We start from the raw sequence: 24,525 nt of genomic DNA on the forward strand, positions 1-24,525 counted from the left end.
TAAAGAATAAATTATCATATTTAAATATTAAAAGAATCACAAATTTAAATTGTACAATATAATATTACGATACATAAAGATGGTACAAATAAATAGATTGATTACAACATGACACTTATAAGGGAGGTAATTACTTTTTAAAACTGACAAGAAAACTAGTCTGATCGTTAAAGTATACATGCACAGCGGTCAAATCAATACTATTTTAATCAAAGATAATGTCGACGGATGCAAAAGTCTTTAACAATCTGTACACGGGTGCGTGAACTTTACTTTTAAGTTTAGAAAAGAGGGACGAAAGATACCAAAGGGACAGTCAAACTCATAAATCTAAAACAAACTGACAACGCCATGGCTAAAAATGAAAAAGACAAACAAACAAAAGCACACACGACACAACATAGAAAACTAAAGAATAAACAACACGAACCCCACCAAAAACTAGGGGTGATCTCCGGTGCTCATGAAGGGTAAGCAGATCCTGCTCCACATGCGGCACCCGTCGTGTTGCTTATGTGATAACACATCCGGTAAATAGTCTAATTCGGTAGGTCACATTCAGGAAAGGGAAGGGGATTGTAGTTACGACGTAAGGAACATATCCGATATTATTTGTGATACGGTTATTCCATAACGGTTAACCAACTCGTGATGGCGTCGGTAAAATTTACGAAGGGATGATTTCAACTTCCCCATTTGGAACTCTTGGTTTAATAGCTTCCTTGTGAGCAGCAACCCTCTATCAAGAAAATTATGATAGGAAAGGCAAGCACGGGAATATCGTATCAATTGGAAGATATATACCCTGTATGCAGGTGCTGCTGGAATGTTGCTACTTAGAAATGGAAAGTTCACAATTGGAAAGCTGAAATCATCTCTTTTGTTTTGTTTTCAACCGACCCTCATTGTCAATTTCTAGATGTAAGTCAAGATATGAGGCCAAAAGGTCGATCTAAGATTATTAGAATTGATGACCAACGTCCATCTGCCAGTATTTTCCGTACCGTGAACATCGAGAACGATAATGTGTTTTGCTTGATAGATTGATTGAAAAATAAATTTCCGCAATTTTACAATTCAAACCTGGACAAGCATGTAATTATTTTGGCATTCGGAGCCTATAGGGTTTTAGTTTTGCTTATTTGTGAAGGCTATATGGTGACCTGAACTAGAGGGCGTTGATGGGGAATTATGTAATTGAGAATAGTTGACAAAAAATATAAATAATAGAGACAATGGACCAAGAAATAAATAAAAAGGCTAGAAAATGGTGTAAAAATATAACGAGAAGAGAATTATTGGCAAAAAGTATAAAGAATAGAGAAAAATGGCCTAAAATATCAAAGAATACAGAAATTAAGAACCCTGAATCCAAACCCTCATACTAGTTGCCATAATCAATGTTAGTTTGTCTCTGGGAGATTTGTATTGGTTATCATACGGTTTCTCTTTATTTCGATGTCTATTAATTAAGATACGAGCTTTCATTATTTGCCAACATATTACATATCACATTATAAAAAAAATACTATTATTTTTTGCAAACTACCATAGATTTGCGGGTAATTGTTCTGCATAAAACCACATTGGAGTCCACTTTTTTTTCAAGTGGACTTCAGCTAACCACCCTACCCTACCATTACCGAAAAGATTATAAAACAAATTTCAACGGCAATACTTTTGTCCGCACAATGTGTAAAGGAGAGCTTGGCAGCAGAGGTTTACAGTAGAAAAAATCCAGGGTGTTGTTGTGTTTAGTTTTTTTCTTCTAAAGTAGGTCTCAAGTTGAGGTCGGATACTTAACCCAACCCTTATATTACCGGATAGTTAATAAAAACAATTCTGCGACAATACTTTTATCTGCACTAGGCGAAAACGTAAGCTAGAGATATAGGGCCTACTTGATCACGAGTACGTGTGCAACTTTCTTTTCTTCTAAAGCAGAACAATTATTACTGTTTCATAGGATGCCGAGAATATGGAATTTCCTTAAGCTGTATATTTCACACAATAGAGCAATTTGTCCTACAGACAATTTGATTGATTATATGTCGAGCCAGTCTACTATTAAAGGAGGATAGTTTACCTAACCTAATGATGACTTCACCATACAGAAATTCTATTTTATCTATTTTTGGTCCATTGTCTCTAATATTCAACCCCCGCTATTCTCTATTCCTTAAACGCCACCCACACCTCCTAGTATAAGTCACCATATAGCCTTCGCAAATGAGCAATACTGATACTGAATAGGCTCCGAATGGCAAAACAATTGAATGCTATTTGCGATTTTAAATGTGAACTTGCAGAAATAATTAGGGCCCCGCAACGAAATTGTCGGTGCTATATAATTTTACCCTTGTCCGTAATTCCATCATTCCGTCATTCCGAAATAAACAATTATACGGAACGCTAAACGCTTTCAGATATTGGGTAGATTTTTGGTATGTTAAAACATGCAGAAGAATATCTCACAGAACGTTTTGCGACAATACCGGCAAGAACCGGTAGCCCTGCATTTAGCGGTGTCCAGTTCCTAAATAGAAAATAAAGAGAATCAGATGCGGACTAAATGTACACCTGACAAAATCGCTATCAATATACAGAAAAATACAAATTAGCAATGAACAGGGCTTTTATTCCTGTCATTCATCTGGAAAGTAGCTGGAAGGATTTCAACGAGGAACCGGACCATTTATACCAATTATACAATAGCCCTATAGGTTAGTGCATCGGACTACAAAATCAAAAGGTCCTGGTTCGATCCCCGTTCCGGGGAGAAAATTTTCAATCCACTATAAATAAATATATTTAAACTAACCATAGCGATACACTTAAAATTGACTATGTGGATTACAAATTTTTTTTCTTAATCCTACATATGTCTTTTGATATTGTTCCTATATGATCCTATATGTAAATACTTAAAGTCTTACACTGTATCTATATATTTTTTGCTTCGAGACTAGAATATCAAAGAATAAATTAAACAAAACTTGCGCTTTAGATTTAGAGAGGGTCCGAAAGAAACTTTCCGAATGCAAGATTTTGCGTCATTTTTTCCAATTCTTCTGGGGTCTTTTAGCTCTACCCTTGCCAAAAATATAGGTATACTTTAATTGTAATAGAAGATAGTCACTGTTATGTCTTATCATCTTATATCCTCTCCAAACTTAAAAGTAAAGATCACGCACCCTTATTGTTTAGATAGAAAAAGACTGTTGCATCCGTCGACATTATCTCGAATTAAAATAATATTGATCTGACAACCTCTGACCTGTGCATTTATACTTTAAGTTTAACGGGCTAGTTTTCTTGTCAGTTTTAAAAGTAGTTACCTCCCTTATAAGTGTCATGTTGTAATCAATCTATTTTTTTGTACCATCTTTATGTAATATTATATTGTACAACTTAAATTTGTGATTTGTTTAATATCTAAATGTAACAATTTATTCGTTATCAAAGATATAAACAATGTAATTTGAAAGTCTTTGATTACTTTATCACCGTAGTTCAAAACAAATGTTGAATGTTAAAATCGAGCATTGAATGTTGAAAACAAATGATTAAAGTCTAAAATCCAATGTTGAAAACGAATGTTGAATATTAAAAACAAATTTTGAATGTTGAAAACGAATGTTGAAAACGAATGTTGAAAACGAATGTTGAAAACGGATGTTGGATGTCGAAAACGAATGTTGAATGTTGAAAACGAATGTTGAATGTTGGAAACGAATGTTGAATGTTGAATGTTGAAAACGAATGTTGAATATTTGAAATCGTTGAAAACAAATGTTGAATATTGAAATCGTTGAAAACGAATGTTGAAGGTTGCAAACGAAGGTTGAATGTTGATAAGGAATGTTGAAAGTTGAAAATCGAATGTTGAAAACGAATGTTGAACAATGAAATCAAATGTTGAAAACGAATGTTGAATGTTGAAAACGAAAGTTGAATGTTGAAAACGAAAGTTGAATGTTGAAAACGAATGTTGAAAGTTGAAAATCGAATGTTGAAAACGAATGATTAATGTTGAAAACGAGTGTTGAATGTTAAAAAAGAATGTTGAAAGTTGAAAATCGAATGTTAAAAAAGAATGTTGAATGTTGAAAACGAATGTTGAATGTTGAAAACGAATGTTGAAAGTTGAAAATCGAATGTTGAAAACGAATGTTTAATGTTGAAAACGAATGTTGAGAGTTGAAATTCAAATGTTAAAAACGAATGTTGAATGTTGAAATTCAAATGTTAAAAACGAATGTTGAATGTTGAAATCATATGTTGAATGTTGAAAATTGACACCAGAAAAAAAAAATTAAAAAAAAAATTAATGTTGAATGTTGAATATTTAAATCGAATGTTGCAGTTGAAATCGAATGTTGAATGTTGAAAATGGATACAACAAAAAAGAAAAACAATATGTTGAATGTTGAATATTGAAATCGAATGTTGAATGTTGAAAAATAACACCAAAAAAAAAAGATAAAAAAATAAAATGAATGTTGAATGTTGAATGTTTAAATCGAATGTTGAATGTTGAAAATGAATACAGGAAGAAAAAAAAAAAAAAAAAAAAAAAAATTTGAATTTTGAATGTTGAATGTTGAATATTGAACCAACTTGACATCCGTTAAAGTAACAGTAATATACCGATGTAACATGTTAAGCAATTTCAGATAACAACAATAACCTTGATAAAAAAATCCGCTTTTTACAATAATATACACAGGTAAATGAAAAAAAAATTGTTGTCAGGTATACAGTTTAAATGAAGAAAAAGTAAAATCACAAAAATACTGAGCTCAGAGCAAAATCCGATCGGAAAGTCCATAATCACATGGCAAAATCAAATAACAAAACACATAAAAACAAATGGACAAGAACTGTCATATTCCTGACTTGGTACAGGCATTTTCAAATGTAGAAAATGGTAGATTAAAAAAGGAAATAATTTCACCAAAACAAATGTTGATGTTCAAAGGTGCTACATAATAAATATTTAATAGATATAACATCATGATTAGTGCAAATTCCAAAATTAAAGGTTTCGACAGGCAGTAGGATAGTTAAGATTTAACCCTATAATAAATATGTTTCGTGTTATATATAGATAAACAATCTCACTATAGAAGTTTGAATGTGTATTCATACATATAAAAACACATTAGAAAGGAATAAAAATAAAGTTATGCTTTAATATTTTGATAACATGCAAGCTATGTTAGGAAACTACTGTTTAAAACCCTCAATCAAACAAATGTGAAGGTACAGATGTTATGTCAGACATTGCAATATTTCACAGCCTTTACAAATCAGTTCCCCTTTGAATAAAAATAAAAAGGAAAATATCCTTTCTTAAAATTTTCTTTGCCAACCAAGGTCACGATGCCATCAACTTTGGCAATGTTTACTAGAAACTACGTCAATATTCTAAGAATCAGTTTGAAACTATCTTTTGACCTATATCAAACCCATTGAAACTGAAATTTTCAATTACAAACACGTTTTGCAGTATCTCAACATTAACGGCTTTAAGTCTAAATCTCCTGATTGCATCTTTGCTAGTTCCCCGTTCATCTATAATCCGGCTGGCCGCTTTTTTACTGTTGACTCTAACACTGTCAAACACAATTCTCTGCAAAATTAGTTATTCAAAGGCCTGAAATATCGTCAGCCTAAATCTAGCAATTGGAAACACAACTTCAAAATACTGATGTATTAAGTCGAGGATTATGTAGAAATATAGTTAGACTCGAGAAAGAAGACTATTCGGTGCGAGCCAAGGCTCAGTGGGAAAACCACACTTTGACCTTAAATGATTTACTTTTATAAATTGTGACTTGGAGGGAGAGTTGTCTCAATGGCACTTATGCCTCGTCTTCTTATATCTAAGAAGATATTCCTTCCGACTGGATTAAGACTGTGATATAGTTGACTTAATCAAAATTAAATTAAGAAAATGAATGCATATATCAATACCCATGCAATGTCATTTTTTTAAGACTCAAATAATGCAAAACATTTGTCCTACTTCCACGAAAAGTATTGTCTTAATCCGTAGATAAAATCCCCACGTTATCGTTTTTGTGTGTAAAATATTAAAATAATTAATGAATGAATTAGGTATGGTTAATGTACCTGGAAACTCAACATATACCCCCTCAACACCTACTTCAGAGGAATCCTGGATAATCATAATTTTATGTCTGTTCTGTGTTCCTTTGGAACTTTAACCAAAGAAGAAAACTGGATCGTCAATCTGTGTATTTGAAACCTAAAAATCCAAAATGTTAGGTCCTCCACGAAACCTTTTAAAATTGGTTTTTACACCAATTTTATCAGATCAGAGCCGGACTTCAAAATGAAACTACTAATTCTAGAGTTGCGTGAATCAGATATTAATACAAAAAAATTCCAAAGTTCTGTTAGTGTATATAAAATCTAAGACTTTTTTTTTATCTTGCAATTGTTTCAAAAGATTTCGGCTAACGTAGAAACAAGTTCTATTTCTCAAGAGGTATACATCTCACTTCAAGTTCTCTGATTGACAACTTATTTGTTACGTCCAACTTAATAGTAAGGAGGACGCGTTTTCACACAGTCAATCGGCATTCCCATGTTAACCAACTGTGCCCGTATTACTGTTGACTTGTTCCGTTATTCATATGAAGCTTATTCCATACAAAAACTTCGTAGGAAGAAAGAAAAGAAGTAAGCAGTATCCTACTTTACTTTTCACAATAAAGATGATTTTAATAACTAAATAAATTAAAAACTCGTGACTATGTTAAACGCATGTATACCATTGAATTTCAAATTTCAAATAAAGAATACAACAAGAGTTGGTTGGAAACGAAGCTTTATTCCAGCAGCACCTGTACATATACTGCGTATATATCTTACAGTTTATACGATATTCCAGAGCTTGTAATTACCAACCTTTATTTCCGCAATGACAGAGGATTACTGCTGATAAGGAAGCTATTAAACCAAGAGTACCAAATTGCAGTTAAAATCATCATTTCATAAATTTTATAAACGCCATCACGAGTGTAGTCACCGTTCTGGAATTTTCGTTTCACATATGATAGCGGATATATATAAATCAGAAGATGTGGTATGTCTTCCAAAAAGACAACTTTCCACAAAATACCAAATGACAAAGAAATTGACAACTACAGATCCCCTTACGGTCTTCAATAACGAACAAAGCTAATATCTCATAGTCAGCTATGTAAGGCCCTGAAATGACCATCTAAACGAGAAAACTAACGGTCTAAGTACAAAAAATGAACGAAAAACAAATATGTAACACATCAGCAAACGACAACTACTGAATTAAGGCTCCTGACTTGAGAACGGCACACACATTTATATAGAATGTTGCAGGGTTCAACATTTAAGCGGAATTTCAACCCTCAGCAAAATCTGGGACAGTGGTGTACCAGCACAACATAAGAACAAACTATTAAAACAGTTGAAAAAGGCTTAACTCATCAGATGAATACACATAGAAATACATCTGACCAATACACAAGTTTATATTAGCATAAGAAACATTACGAGTGCCACATGTCGAGAGGGATCTGCTTACTCTTCCAGAGCACATGAGATCCCCTTCAGTTTTAATTGGGTTCGTCTTCCTCACTCTAGTTTTCTATGTTGTATTTTTTGTACTATGTTTGTCTGTTGGTCCTTTTCGTATGTAGCCATTGTGTTTTTAGATTATTGTTGACTAATGCGTTTGAATGTCCCATTGGTATATTTAGCCTCTCTTTTGTAGCTCAAGTATTGTCATAATAGCAAACAAAACGTTTTTTGATATAATTGTATTTTTCCGTCTACAAATGAATATGATAAATGAACACTTATCTAAAAAAAGTAAGTTTATGTTGATATTTATTGGCACTTGATTTTACATAAACGTTGGCATGAACTATGAAATTGTGATAGTTTGTAATTTAATATTAGTACACATTTGCGATTTCTTTTGTACATATTTGTCTCTTGTCGTCATCTTCGCATCAATCGTTAAACTCTTACTATTTAATTTTTTTAATTTTTTTGAAAAACTAAGGCCTTTCTACCTCAGGAATAGATCACCTCAGCTGTATTTAGCAAAACGTTTTGAAATTTTGGTCCTCAATGCTCTTCAACTTCGTACTTTATTTGGCTTTTTTTTTTTTTTTTTTTTTTTTTTTTAACTTTTTTGGATTCGAGCGTCACTGATGAGTCTTTAGTAGACGAAACGCGCGTCTGGGGTATATACTAAATTTAGTCCTGATATCTATGATGAGTTTATTTACAACAACTGGGTCGATGCTACTGCTAGTGGAGATTTATTTCCCGGAGGGTATTACAAGCCAAGTAGTCAGCACTTTTTGTGTTGAAATGAATTGTCATTGATATGGTTATATTTATAAATTTACTGTTTACAAATTTTTGAATTTTTTGAAAAACTAAGGCTTTTCTACCTCAGGCATAGATCACCTTAGCTGTATTTGGCAAAACTTTTAGGAATTTTAGTCCTCAATGCTCTTCAACTTCGTTCTTTATTTAGCCTTTTTAACGTTTTTGGATTTGAGCGTCACTGATGAGTCTTTTGTAGACGAAACGCGCGTCTGGCGTCTATACTAAATTTAGTCCTGATATCTATTATGAGTTTATTTACAACAACTGGGTCGATGCCACTGCTATTGGAGATTTATTTCCCGAAGGGTATTACAAGCCCAGTAGTCAGCACTTTTTTTGTTGACATGAATTATCATTGATATGGTTATATTTATAAATTTACTGTTTACAAATCTTTGATTTTTTTGAAAAACTAAGGCTTTTCTACAGGCATAATTCACCTTAGCTGTATATGGCAAAACTTTTCGGAATTTTGGTCCTCAATCCTCTTCAACTTCGTACTTTATTTAACCTTTTCAACTTTTTTGGATTCGAGCGTCACTGATGAGTCTTTTGTAGACGAAACGTGCGTCTGGCGTATATACTAGATTTAGTCCTGGTATCTATGATGAGTTTATCTTATTTGCTTGTACGTTATCGTCAGTTTTAGAACCTCCGATTTTCATAACAATTGCTGATTTATAGAGACTTCTTTTTATATGCTGAACTTCGAAAGGTTTTTTTTCTAAACATTAATTAAGTCTTTCCACTTTTCTGTGGAAAGACTTATTGTTTTTGTTCTGATTATTAGGTCTTTCCACTTTTCTGTGGAAAGACCTATTGTTTTTCTTCTGATTATTTTTTTTTTTTTTTTCTTCCGCCTAATTTTGTTCTTGCGATAAACATTTGTTTCGCAATATGTCGCTAAGATATTTGGTATATGATATCGAACAGTTTATGCGCTTTTGAAATTTACCCTGCGTAAACGAATACTTTTCTTTGTAGGAGTTATCTCCCCAAACACTGTTTTCCTTGTTAGCGCATCTCCTTCGCAACCGTAAAAGATTATGACAAATTTATTTTACAAAATTGCTCGTTATATCCTTCGCATGATTTGTCCTATTTTGACCGAAGCGATATGACCGCTCCATATGAGAGTTATTTCCCCTTATGCATCTGATATAAGTGATATGAATTTCTATCTTATAAATCATAAGTGATAGAGACCTAGGATCTTTTGATTTGAGGTCCTTGGTCCCAAAAAATGAAAATTAGGTCAAGGTCAAAGGTCAAGGTCATATTCTAATATTTGAATTTGGCTTATTTTCACTTATATCCAAAGACTGTATAAGATATCAACAAATTATTTTTACTAAATTGTTAGTTGCGACATGTCGTAAGATGTAAATTTTGATTGCAAGCGTACGTTGAATGCAAAATGGAGTTTTCTCCCCTCTTGTATTTAAAAATACGCGTTTGGTGATATAACTCATTAACTAAATATAATAAAGACCTATGGTCTTTTGATTTGAGGTCCTTGGTTTATGACCTTGAAATTGATCTCAAGGTCATAGCTTAATTTGACGTTCTAGATTTTGACCTTTGCTTTTATTCTATATGTATACATGATAAAGATATACAACTTTTAGAAAAAGGTATCAAACCATTTAACCTTGTAAAAAACAACCGGAAGTGACCTTTTGTAAACCGGAAATAGCTAATTTTTTGTACTTTATTAATATAAAAGTATATAGAACCAGATATTTTTGGAATCAGTGTCAAGTAAATATTCAAATATAATCGGAAGTAACATTTTTCAAACCGGAAGTAACAAATTATCTCCCTTATTTAAAAAAAAATGTATGGAAACAATATATTTTTGGAATCAGCTTACTAGGAGCTATCATTTGACGATTGAAATGACATTTTAAACTTAGTTTCACAACTTTTCATATCAAAATACATTGTTTTGATGGAAAGACCTTCAATTGTTCTCTGAACAATTGGTTTTTAATTATTATTATTATTATTATTTTTATTTTTTTTCCGCCAACTTTTGTTCTTGCGATAAATGTTTGTTTCGCAATATGTCGCTTAGATATTTCTCATATTGTATCGTATAGTTTATGCGCTTTTAAATTTCACCCTGCTAAGCCGAACCATTTTCTTTGTAAGAGTTATCTCCCTATTCACTGTTTATCATCAAAGCGTATCTCCTTCGTAACAAAAAAAGATAGCGACAAAATTCTTTTTACAAATTGTTCGTTACATCCTCAGTAATTTTTGGCGTATTTGGATCGAAGCGATTCGATGAAATTTTATAGGAGTTATCTACCTTTACAAAATGAATTTGTCGGTATGTTTATTTAACTCATTAACAGATAACCGTATAACCCTGGGATGTTTTTATTTGAGTCCCCTAGGTCCTAACTTAGAAAATGAGGTCAAGGTCAAAGGTCAAGGTCAAGTTCCCAATTGTGACTTTTGCTTGTTTTTGCATTTTCTCACTCACTTTGAGAGATTCATATAAAAGAACAAGTGCAAAATGTCTGCTTAATTGTAATGAAGATATGCTACATTTAGTCTTATACAATTAGATGGCATCTTATAGGAGTTGTCGCCCGTGAAATGTCTTGATATGAGGTTATTTGATTATAACTTCAAGTAAGTTCATTATAAAGACATTTGACCTGATACAAAAGGTTAAGTGACGAATGACCTTGAAAAATGGCTACCGGAAGTGACCTTGAGAAAACCGGAAGTAGCTTTTTTTGCAATTTTTTCACATAAAAGTACTCAGAATCCATATATTTTTTCATATAGATACATGAACAAAGTACTGAAGACTAAAAATGACTTCCAACAAACCGGAAGTGGCCAATTATCTCCCATTCTACATACAAAAGTATATAGAAACTATATATTTTTGCAATCAGTGTGAAAGAACCTATCATATGAGACCAGATGTGACATTCATTTCACCGGAAGTAGCATATTATCTCCCTTATATCACTCAAAAAGATAATTAAACCATTATTTATCGCATCAGTATCAAGAAACTACCTTCTTATCCAAATTTCTGTGGTGTGGAAAGACTTTCAATTGTTCTCTGAACAATTGGTTTTTAATTGTAATTGTGTTTCTTAACTTGCGATCTAAATTGCCGTAATTATTATTGGAACTTTTTTATGCCTTTATATATCAACTATATGTAAACTAGCATTGATGCTTAAAGTGAGTATTGATATTTCATGTAATCTTACATCTAATGAAATACAAAGAATACAGAGCAAAGTAGTAAGAATTCTTTATACGTTATACGTTTACTCTTCTATTATTCAATATTTGTTACGTTGGAGAATGTGTTTTTAACAGACTGCCGGAATTCCAATTGACACTTACTGTGCCCCTCTTCTTGCCGACTAATTTCGTTATTATTATGAGGTTGAGTTCATACAGGAAATTCTTAGGAAGAAAGATAAGAAGTTAGCAATAGCCTTTAACTTTACGTTCTGCTTTATGGATAATGTTCTCATTGAATAATACAAAATTTGGTGACTATGTTGAACGAATCTATCCTATCGAACTAGAGATAAAGGATACTACAGATACAGGTAAGTCTGCTTCATATCTTGACTTACATCTAAAAAAACTTTACGATAAAAGAGATGATTTCAGCTTCCCAATTGTGAAGTTTCCATTTTTTTGTAGCAACATTCCAGCAGTGCCTGCATACATCGTATATATCTCCCAATTGATACGATATTGCCGGGTTTGTTTTTCCTATCATGATTTCCTTGATAGAGGATTGCTGCTCACAAGGAAACTATTAAACCAAGAGTTCCAAATAGTGAAGTTGAAATTATCCCTTCGTAAATTGTACGGACAATTTACCGTTATCCTTCCCTTTTCACTTATGTGACCTATCGAGTTGGACTATTTACCGGATTTTAAATAAAATTAGCAACACGACGGGTGAAACATGCGGAGCAGGATCTGCTTATCCGTCCGGAACACCTGAGATCACCACCAGTTTTGGTGGGGTTCGTGTTGCTTAGTCTTCAGTTTTATATGTTATGTCTTCTGTACTATTATTTGTCTATTTGTTTTTTTATTTTTGGCCATGGCATTGTCAGTTTGTTTTTCAATCTATGAGTTTGACTGTCCCTCTAGTATCTTTCGTCCCTATTTTCTGTCATTGAAATTGAAACCAATAGTTTATATTGCATATATGACACATGCATTATTATATATTTCACATTAGTATCTTGATGACACCTGTATTGCATACACATTTATAATGGTACTTATTTTGATTACATGTCCTACAAAACACCAACAGGGCAGGCCTTCTCATATTTTTTTTAACTTTTCTTTCCAGCATTCATGTGTCCAGATCTTAAACTTAATCCACATACGACACAGCCTACAGATCTGGTAAACTACAAAATAAATGCAGTCGCTAGTTTTCAGTGTGAGTCTGGTTACAAATTGGTTGGATCTAAATTATCAACATGTGAAAATATCTCTGGTCGTCAAAAAATGGGAAGTTGGAGTCATGACCCACCAGTTTGTCAAGGTAACTTTAATATATCGAAGATTGAATAAATATATTTTTTCGCCGTCACAAAAAATTAATTAACTTACAATTATATATGTTCATAACATTCAAAAATGCTCTATACTGTTAACTGTTTACTTTTCTATTCCAGTCACTTCTGAATGATTTTTTATTTAATACTTCAAGTGTGTACTATCAATAATTCTAAAGAAAAGAGTTTCATAAATTCAATAGTTCACACAAAGAATGTCCTCCGATAACCTATTCAGCACGAAATAGATATATGACACAGACGTTATTAAGGTTCATTATAGAACTCGAATATGATATAATATTGCTAAAGAAACATATAGGTCTAATGGGCCGGGTGTTAATATCAAATTGCTATGTATATAATTGTATAAATGAATGTTGTGATACACATGTCACTATAATACTTACTTACTTACTTACTTACTTACTTACTTACTTATTTACTTAATTTACTTACTTACTTACTTACTTACTTACTTACTTACATACGATACAGTTTTGATCCCGTATTTACAGTTTGATGAAAATTTCCATATAGGCTATATTTTGCCTGATTAAATCAAGTATGTTATAAAAAATATACCTTTTTGTGCTACTTTTTGAGTTAAATGAGGTCGAAATTTGGTATATTTGCTCAAAATTCGGATTTTGGGCCGTATTTTTACTTTCGAAAGAAGGACAACGTTTTTGTTTGAAAAGATAAACACAAATTGTTTATTGTTAAATAACTAGTAATTTCTGTTTTTTATAAGTATTCTAAAATTTATGCTTTTTTTATTCAGAAATAACTCATATTTATCAAATGGTCATGAATTGATAAAAAAAAAACGTCATTTTTTTGCTGTATATTTATAAAAATTAAAAGAATTGCACTATTTACATTTTTATTAAATTTGAGCCACATTATCTCCCTGCAAAATGAAACAAAATGTCGTTTTAAAAAATAAGGGTCCATGTACTCGTTTTCAAATTAAATCAGTTTGAATGATAAAAATCAGTCGAAAAATGCTCCTTTCCCGATATATCACAGTTTGACGTCGCGAAATTAACTTTTTACGTTAGCAACGTCATTACCTCCCCTGTAACTGTATCGTATGCCCTTAAATAGCAAATAGACAACTATGGCTGTATTTACACAAAACTACTCTACGTACAGACGAACTGTTTAATCTGGAATATTTTTAATCCTGGCATCCACTAGATATATAAAAAATTAAATGCATTTCAAATTTCAGACAGATAAAATCTTTTTTATATGTTGATGGGCATTTGTTTGCTGTTCCTGTAGAAGGTGTAAAAATAAACTAAGTATGTAAATATTTGAGATGCTCCCTGAGAGGTAACAACTGCATTGTATTGTATTGATTATCTTTGATTATCATGGACAATAGAAGGCCAATAAATATTTACCAAACAATAGGTGCGTTAAAGGGTGTAAAAGAGGGAAGAAAGATACCTGAAGAACATGTACAGTCAAACTCATCAATCGAAAACAAACCGACAACGCCATGGCTAAAAATGAAAAATACTAACAGACAAACAATAGTACACGTAACACAACATAGAAAACTAAAGAATAAACAACACGAACCCCACCAAAAACTAGGGTTGATCTCATGTGCTCCGTAAGGGCAAGCAGGTCAAGCTCCACCTGTGGCACCCGTCCTGTTGCTTATGTGATAACAAATCCGGTAAATAGTCTAATTCGGTAGGTCACATTGATGAAAGGAAAAGGGATTCTAGTTACGACGTAAGGAACATATCCGATATCATTTGTGAAACGGTTATTCCATAACGGTCAACCATCTCGTGATGGGATGATTTCAACTTCGCCATTAGGAACTCTTGGTTTAATAGCTTCTTTGTGAGCAGCAACCCTCTATCAAGAAAATCATGATAGGAAATGCACGCACGGGAATATCTATCAATTGGGAGATATAAACCCCGTATGCAGGTACTGCTGGAATGTTGCTACATAGAAATGGAAAGTTCACAATTGGAAAGCTGAAATCATCTCTTTTGTTGTAAAGTTTTGTTTTCAGCCGACCCTTATTGTCGATTTCTAGATGTAAGTCAAGATATTAGGCCGACTTAACTGTATCTGTAGTATCCTTTATTGATATTTTGATGTGATAGATGCGTTCTACATAGTCACCAAATTTTGATATATCACAGTTTGACGTCGCGAAATTAACTTTTTACGTTAGCAACGTCATTACCTCCCCTGTAACTGTATCGTATGCCCTTAAATAGCAAATAGACAACTATGGCTGTATTTACACAAAACTACTCTACGTACAGACGAACTGTTTAATCTGGAATATTTTTAATCCTGGCATCCACTAGATATATAAAAAATTAAATGCATTTCAAATTTCAGACAGATAAAATCTTTTTTATATGTTGATGGGCATTTGTTTGCTGTTCCTGTAGAAGGTGTAAAAATAAACTAAGTATGTAAATATTTGAGATGCTCCCTGAGAGGTAACAACTGCATTGTATTGTATTGATTATCTTTGATTATCATGGACAATAGAAGGCCAATAAATATTTACCAAACAATAGGTGCGTTAAAGGGTGTAAAAGAGGGAAGAAAGATACCTGAAGAACATGTACAGTCAAACTCATCAATCGAAAACAAACCGACAACGCCATGGCTAAAAATGAAAAATACTAACAGACAAACAATAGTACACGTAACACAACATAGAAAACTAAAGAATAAACAACACGAACCCCACCAAAAACTAGGGTTGATCTCATGTGCTCCGTAAGGGCAAGCAGATCAAGCTCCACATGTGGCACCCGTCCTGTTGCTTATGTGATAACAAATCCGGTAAATAGTCTAATTCGGTAGGTCACATTGATGAAAGGAAAAGGGATTCTAGTTACGACGTAAGGAACATATCCGATATCATTTGTGAAACGGTTATTCCATAACGGTCAACCATCTCGTGATGGGATGATTTCAACTTCGCCATTAGGAACTCTTGGTTTAATAGCTTCTTTGTGAGCAGCAACCCTCTATCAAGAAAATCATGATAGGAAATGCACGCACGGGAATATCTATCAATTGGGAGATATAAACCCCGTATGCAGGTACTGCTGGAATGTTGCTACATAGAAATGGAAAGTTCACAATTGGAAAGCTGAAATCATCTCTTTTGTTGTAAAGTTTTGTTTTCAGCCGACCCTTATTGTCGATTTCTAGATGTAAGTCAAGATATTAGGCCGACTTAACTGTATCTGTAGTATCCTTTATTGATATTTTGATGTGATAGATGCGTTCTACATAGTCACCAAATTTTGAATTATTTCGTGAAAGATTAACATCTATATAGCGGAAAGAAGAGTTAAATGATATCACTCACTTCTCATTTTTCTTCCTAAGAAGTTCCTGCATGAAGTCAGCCTCATGCTAATAAAGAAACAAGTCGGCAAGTAGAGGGGCACAATTTGTTCTTATTGGAATACCGACAGTCTGTTGAAAAACACGTCCTCCGAACGTTACAAATATGTTGTCAATCAAGAAATCAAGCATCTTGATAATATCAGTTTCAGAGACTGAGTGGACAGTATAACATATGATTGATGTGATAGTTTACTTTTACACCAAGAGCAGAAACAAAGTAAAATGCCCATCAATATCCAAAATGAGATATTGTCTTTCTGAAAGACAAAATCCATTTTACCTTTATATATATCGTGAAACTGTTCAAACTGCACATGTTAGTCTGTGATAAGAGTAGTTTTTGAGTTTTAAACGCAGACCTTTTTATCTATTTTTTATGATAAACCTTAACACATATGCCTTAAAAAAAATTAAGTAAAGTTTTAGTACAAATTTATACTGTAAAAGCACAAATTTTCGTGGGGGATTTAATTTCGTTTATTTCGTGGATAAGAAGTATCCACGAAATTAAAACCCCAACGAAAATTTAACTGTAGATTTACATTATTTTATGATCTGACTAAATCTTATTGACATTATATAATTGATGAACATAAATGCAGACAATGAAATAAATAGGTTAATTGATTAGACATCGATATTCAAAGGTTTTCTTTAAGTCAGATGATAATCCTAATCCTTTGTTTGTACAGTAATTAATAATGATCAAGAACTGTCAATCAATGTCATTTAACAGTCTAATGTGTCTGTAATGCCCTCAAGTCGTAATACATTTATCACACAATCATTGTCCTTGAATAAAACATCAAAGGTGTGTAACAGCCAATTAGCGAATGCAGGTTACAACACTTGATTAGTGCTCACTGTTACTATGAAATGCAATTATTGATTTTTCCCAACGGCAAAAGTTCACATCAGTTTTATTGAGTATTGTCAATTATAAAGTGACATTTGTATAATTTTTTTCTAAACTTAAAAACCACGAAAATTAATCCCCACGAACTTACTTTTGGATACAAAACCACGAAATTTTAATCCACGAAAATTAATGTTTATACAGTATTTAAAACTGGAATGGGAATTCTTCGATGAGTTATATTGTTTGATAATGATTATCTTTCTATTAATTATGATTGATGTAACATGAGAGTATTTCCTTTGATATTTCCATTTGTATAAGTGGAGCATGGCCTGCCACAAAACCAGGTTCAACTCACCATTTTTTCATAAAATGACCTTTACCAAGTCAGGAAAATGGCCATTGTTACATTATAGTTCGTTTCTCTGTGTGTTACGTTTCGGTGTTGTGTCTCTGTCGTGTCGTAGTTCTCTTATATTTGATGAGTTTCCCTCAGTTTTAGTTTGTAAGTAAGTAAGTAAGTAAGTAAGTAATTAATGACTTTATTTAAAGAGGGTGACTCAATTAGCTTTCGCTAATCTACCTTGAGGCCTTCACAAAGAACAGTACAAATATTACAAAGCATACAGTTTCTAACATATTATGTAAATACACTATTCATACTAACTATAAATTGTCTGTAGAACAAGAGAAAAATAAATTCATATATATATATATATATAACATACAAATCATTAGAATATTTGAGTAAGTTGTTATAAATCATTTATAGTCAAGAAATCAACACATTTTTGTTTAAAAGTGTCCAGGTTTTCACAACATTTTATTTCATTTGGTAGTTTGTTCCAATGTATAGATGAGCTATATGCAAAAGATTTCTTCATTGAATTTGTGTTCGGTCGTACAACAGCTAAATTATTATTTGCAGATGACCTTAGATTTCTAGTATGTAGGTTAACAATTGGACAACAGAGTTCCTTTAAGTAAGCAGGTGCTTTATCGTTAAGAATTTTATGAACAAGAATAAGTTTATGATATGAAATTCTAGATTTGAAATTCAACCACTTTAGCTCTTTAAATAAATTTATACTAGGTGTTAGTATTGGTGCATCAAGTATAATCCTTGCAGCTCTTTTCTGCATTTTAAGAATTTTTTTATATCCATCCTCATAGCAATTTCCCCATATTAAGCAACAAAAATCAAATATGGGCAGAATGTAAGCATTATAAAACAGCTTTCTACTACTTATATCCAAAAATTTCTTAATTCTAGATAGCAGTGCGATACGAGAACTCAAGTTTTTACATACAATTAGTCAATTTGAAATTTCCAGTCCAAATTTTTGTCAATATATACACCCAAAAGTTTCTGTATTTCAACGGGCGTGATTGGGCTATCTTGTATACATATATTCATATCATTTCCTAGCAAAGTCCGTTTCTTATTTGTTCCAATTAACATAGAAGTAGTTTTTAAGAGATTTATAACCATCCTATTGTTCAGACACCAATTATTTATGGTGTTGGCATCGTAATTTAGTTTTCTTTCTATCTCTTCCTTATTTGTTCCATATGTATGAAGTGTTGTAACCCGGATTTGTTTTTATTCTCTATCGATTCATGAATTTTGAACAGCGGTATACTACTGTTGCCTTTATCTTATTCTTTATTTGAGAATAAAAGCATTTAAGGCAAAAAAATACACCTTTAATGATGCAAAACGTTAAGAATTGAGAATATTTCGTGATAGATATAAACAAAAATCATCAAAATTCGTGTCTTTGTGCATGGAGGTATGATAACGCATATGCTTGAATCTTTAGAGAGAAACAATAAATCAAACTAGTGACATATTAAATACTTTTGAATACATACTTTATAATTTAGACCAAAGTATTTGCGAAAAGTATAGACTTAAGAGGTCTGTCCCACTTCCAGTTTTAGGAATAACTTTAGGAGTAAGAATTCATACATGCATAAATTTAGTTGATTCTAATAAAATGAACATAATTATGTGTTGAATGAGGTAATGTATATGTTTTTACAAATAGAAGTAAGAAATTGAAAGTAAAAGTAGTGACATCATTATGGTGTCAAAGTGAAAAAATCTAAATGGAATAGGAATAAGGGTAAGATTTTTAAACCCTAATGACAGTGATGGCTTATACAGATTTCAAAATTAAAAATGAAAAAAAATAAGACGAAAAACATAATTATGGGTCAAATAGGTACAATTAATTACGGTTTATAAGTATGGCTAAAAATGTTGGTAAAAAAAGATCAGTAGCTTCAGTTGAATGAAACACAAACAGAACCTGCATTCGATACATTCATAAACCAGGAGGGAAAAAAAGATTATGATAGAGGCAAAACACCAAGAGTTGAAAGATATTAGTACGTTACCTAAACATCTGCTACTAAACAACTCTCGACACCGACTTTTGACACCTACATTTTACAGGAGAAATTGAGTGGTGGTATGAAAGATACAAATCGTTCAGGTATAGTGAATGTAACATAAACAAGTACTATTTTACAAATAGCATGCAGATATTCTGTGTTTTCCCCTTTCGTTCATATAATACTTGTTCAAAGTAGAAAAAGTATAAAGCATTTAACTTTAATATTTAAAAAAAGTCGTCAATGATTACTTATCCGAAACTATTGCATCTTCAGAAATATTATTAAAATATTGATATTAAGTTGTACGAGTTTTCCACGAAAGCCTGGTTCGCTTGCCGTCAACATTTTTGAATGGTTTATTTTATATGACTCTACATTTTACTATCCTCATAATAAAACAAATTACGGAAAGGACATTCTAACGGGTATATCTTCCTGTCCGTAACGTGTTTGACACACACTTGTGGATATTTTAGATGTTGCTTCTCAACAGTTCTGCATTATGCTTGTTGTACATATTTAATATAATTGACATTGATAAGTTGTCTTCGGCCCGAATGAATCAAACCTTGTTTCTTTGTTTTTGAAAATTTTTCTTAATTCTCGGGTATACTCATCGCGGGAAACGCGTCTAGTTTATTGTAAAGCTTGATCTGCTCAGCCTAGTCGGTCGTAGCACTTCCGTCGATCCCAGTTTTACGGACTCAATTGCCCTTTATTCTTTTCAACGGTTTTGTTATGCGTCCCCATGTTTTGGTTTTATGTCACGCTCTTTTCCCAATCTCGAAATATGTAAGTCAAATTTATATTTTTTTTCTCGGTAGAATTTTTAGTAGTCGATAATATTTATCTCTTTGTTATGACGGAGCCGTTCAGATTTCGCGGCATGATACTGATTTTCCGAATTTTTTGAAGATATCAAGCGGTCCCTCTAAATGTTATAGATGTTGCATTGATGTATTTTATTTCGTTTGAAATAGGTTTTTTTCCGTTTGCTATTTGTAGTAATTATATATCATGTATATATATGAGAACTAGTATAACTAGTTCGCATACTGGTTTTGTAACAGTATGTACTATTTATAAATTTGATGTTAGGTGCATAAGGCACGAAGAAAGTTATGGCGTTTTTTTACGGGTGGGGTTTATAGGTACTATATAAAGTTTGGCATTTAAATGTATTAGTATCGAAGGTGTTACCCCCCAAAAATTAAAAAAAAAAACCAATGTCATCCGTCTTTGAGCATTCGTTTTCCAGACCTTGGTAATATATTGTTGTTTTAAAGTGTAATGCATTATGGGTCTTACAAATATGAAACTGAAGACGTAGGTGTCATTCCGGCGAAAGAGACGTTTACATTCTACTATTCTTTTCAAGAGTCAACAACTGCGGAATTATACAGAAATTAAGGTTTCTACTCCATCAGGCAAAATTGACCTTCGACTTATTTGGCTATTTTTTTAAGACCTTTCTGCTCAACTGTTTCTGTTCTTTTGCATCTATGGTTTCAAATATTCGGTTCTAAGCGTATCAGTTATAAATCGAAAATAGCTCTCTGATTGTATGAAATTTATAACTAGTTGTATATAAATCGGATATCAATTGTTCATTTTTCATGTATCTCGTTATTTATGTATACTTCACCTACCCGCCACCCTTTATTTTTTCCATATTCAAACAGTTTTCACAGTGACCCGTCGATTCAGACATTTTTACTTTTATTTCCAAAAGGACGTCAAGATTATCACGTGACCACGAGAAAAAAGTGATGATTTATGCAAATGAACATAATCGAACACCTCGTTCACCTATGATGCAAGTAATCTAAATGTAGGAGAGCCTCCGACTGTTACGTGGTTGGCGCTAAATGCTTTATACCGATCTCCTGTAAAGGAGGTGAAAAATCGTGGTTGGCTACTAAATGTTAAACATCGATCTCCTATAAAGGAGGTGAAAAAAGTATAAATATTTGCATATTTGAGTCTCGATGTCGCAAAATCTCTCGAAACTTGACGTCCTTTTGCAAATAAAAGTAAAAATGTCTGAATCGATGGGTCACTGTGAAAACTGTTTAAATATGGAAAAATATAAAGGGTGGCAGGTAGGTGAAGCTTACATACATGAAGAGATAAATGAAAAATTAACAAATTGATATCCGATTTTTATAATTCCAAGGCCGTTAGTTGGCACCAGAAGCGACGAAGCAGCGCATCTATTTTGGATGGGCAAATATCCACTCTGACGTCCGACGGCCCCAGCTTGTCTGGCAAAACAGCCGTTGGACGTCAGAGTAATCTCGGACTGAATATATACATATAAAGAGATTGTTTATGGTCTCTTTCAAATGTCGGGCATCGAGATTAATATGTTAAAATATCAACCCACAACAAAGATTGCCTACTAAGAATATAAAAGCTAAAGAATATGATTTTATATTTTGTATTTTGCTATTAGTCTTCTTGTTGTCCCTCTATGGTAATAGTGTAACAACGACAACGCATACAACTTTAAATTCGTGTTTGAAAAATCTTCTGTCCGTCATAAATATGCATGTAATATTTACCACTGTAACAGTTTCCATGTACCTATATGACTTTTGATATCATCTCTTAAATTCTCCAGACATAATTTTTTTTACAAAAAATCTTCATAAAAGAGATACCATCTTAAAATGCCCGCGATTTCGCTTTTGAGCCAAACACGACTTTCGGTTTTAAACTTGCACATAAATTTCATCAAACTCCATACAGCGTTATCGTTCGGGTCATACTTCCCTTTCTCTATAAAGAAGCGTAGCCAGATGTCACCACTGTTTCGGAGTTTGAAATTTCATAAGAGTACTCGGGGACAGCACAATAACTATCAGGTTGATAGAGACTCTCTCTATAATATAGCAGTTATCGCCTATGAGAAGAAACTTGAAATTGATAGTTAAAAGCAAATATACTTGATATATAGGATACGTATGTTCATAGTATACAAAAACGCGAATATAACGGAATTTAACAGAAAAAAAATTCGGACTTTGAAAACAATGGAGAGGGATGAAACTGTTTTCATATACCTATGCATTTTGATACCTTTTCTGAAATTCTCCAGACATGAACTCTTTGACTGAAATTCTCCAGACACAAAATCTTTTACATTTCTCCCTACAACAGTATATACTTTCAACCAAGTTCTAAATTCCCGCGATTTCGCGGCTGTGTTCTAGTATAACTTATAATTGAACTTACGTTTTCTTCCAGTTAATATTACATATGTTATAATTAAGCACACTTCGCCTTAATAAACATTTTTTTAATTTCTATGAAACTACGTCAACATGTATTTTTTGCCTTGAAAACAGATACTTTATATATTTCATATGCATTGAGCTAGCTGAAATGTCATAATGACTGTGTTTCTATATCATGGTATGGTCTTTTTGAAGTGCTCATTAGGGCTTGTGTAATACGTATTTTTTTGGTATAAATATTGACTCTAAACTCATACTGAAATTCAATGTATTTGGCTTATTAAGCCAGATAACACAGGCCTAGTAATTGTACGGGGATACACCACTTAATGATGATACATCCACATACCGAATATAACAAGCTTAGGTCAAAAGACGAAGTCGTGGCCTGTTTGAGGTTCTTGTGGCAAAGTTGAACTGTAGAATGTTGCGATCAAATTTGAAAGTCACGCGAGGCTCATCTTGATACAAAACAATTTACCTTATAATGATACATCCACATGCCAAATTTCTCAGACCGTAATCAAAATACAAAAAAGTTATGGCCCATATGTACTATCAGAATGGATCTTACTCTTATCATTTGAGCCAATTTTAGAGTAGGGTATATCTTAATCTTTTACAGAAAATAAGTCTTGTGGTTAAATGTTTATTCTAGAATAACAGATTGATATATTACAACAAATGTTTAAATTGTTTTTATTTATTTTTTGGAGGGGGGTATTATTAAGCTGGGTACCCTTTTAATTGTCCATTGAAAGTTCTTTCAAGTTTGTATTCTAATCTGTTTAAATTATAACGTTTTTAAATGGATTTGTCCGTTTGTCTTCGAATTATGTATCAGTATAAATGTTTTAGGTTGTCCAGTAATAAATTCAGTTACAATATCATTTAAAATATTGTATTTTTTTTTCAGCCATTACATGCAACCCGTTGACTGTGAAGGAATTTGTTCTTGTTACACCAACTTCAGAAAAATATTATTTCAATGAGGTTTTGACATTGTCATGTAAACGTGGATATAGTGGATCACCAACTACCATAAAATGCAACCCTAACGGTTCCTGGCCTCCACTTAACAACATCTGCACACGTAAGTTTGTAAGAAATTTTCTACCACACACAAACTTTGATTAACTTTTTTTTAATATAATTGTGTTATAAATTATGTATTCTAAGGAAACTTATATAAAAGTTCACGTTTAACCTTAAAAAAAATTTAAGTATAAAAGGGAAATGTTTCAGATTAAATTGAATAGTATTAAAAGCCACATGTATAAGTATAAACGTTTATTTTTACATTTGAAACGAGATTTTTAACGGCTGTTCGAAGGCTAGGCACAATAAAAGGGTTCTTAATAGAACATCTTTATTTACAGTCATAATAATGGGACAAATATATTGTGGGAATCTTTTGTAACATTTTCAAATTTAAATGACATTTCAATTGTTGTCGGTTTTTTTCCTTCAGTCAATGTTTGCAAACCGTTGAATGTGTCAAAAAATGTGAAAGTCACACCATCCAGCGATACATATTATTTCAATGAAACTTTGTCATTGTCATGTAAAGAAGGATTCAGAGGATCTCCAGTTTCTATAAAATGTAATGAAAAAGGTTTCTGGCAAG

The 24,525-nt window shown here is 32.4% G+C and overlaps 1 long non-coding RNA gene across 1 annotated transcript in view; it reads left to right on the forward strand.

Annotated features, from left to right (window-relative positions):
* The window catches only part of LOC143055209 (uncharacterized), a 61,995-nt gene extending 38,010 nt beyond the window's left edge, over nt 1-23,985 (forward strand). Inside the window, exons 3-4 of the long non-coding RNA XR_012971971.1 lie at nt 12,773-12,970; nt 23,815-23,985. This is a non-coding gene — a long non-coding RNA (uncharacterized LOC143055209). The remainder of the gene's footprint in view (nt 1-12,772; nt 12,971-23,814) is intronic.
* Nucleotides 23,986-24,525: the final 540 nt, after the last annotated feature.

Source organism: Mytilus galloprovincialis, chromosome 1, assembly GCF_965363235.1.
Source record: "Mytilus galloprovincialis chromosome 1, xbMytGall1.hap1.1, whole genome shotgun sequence".
Lineage (NCBI taxonomy): Eukaryota > Metazoa > Mollusca > Bivalvia > Mytilida > Mytilidae > Mytilus > Mytilus galloprovincialis.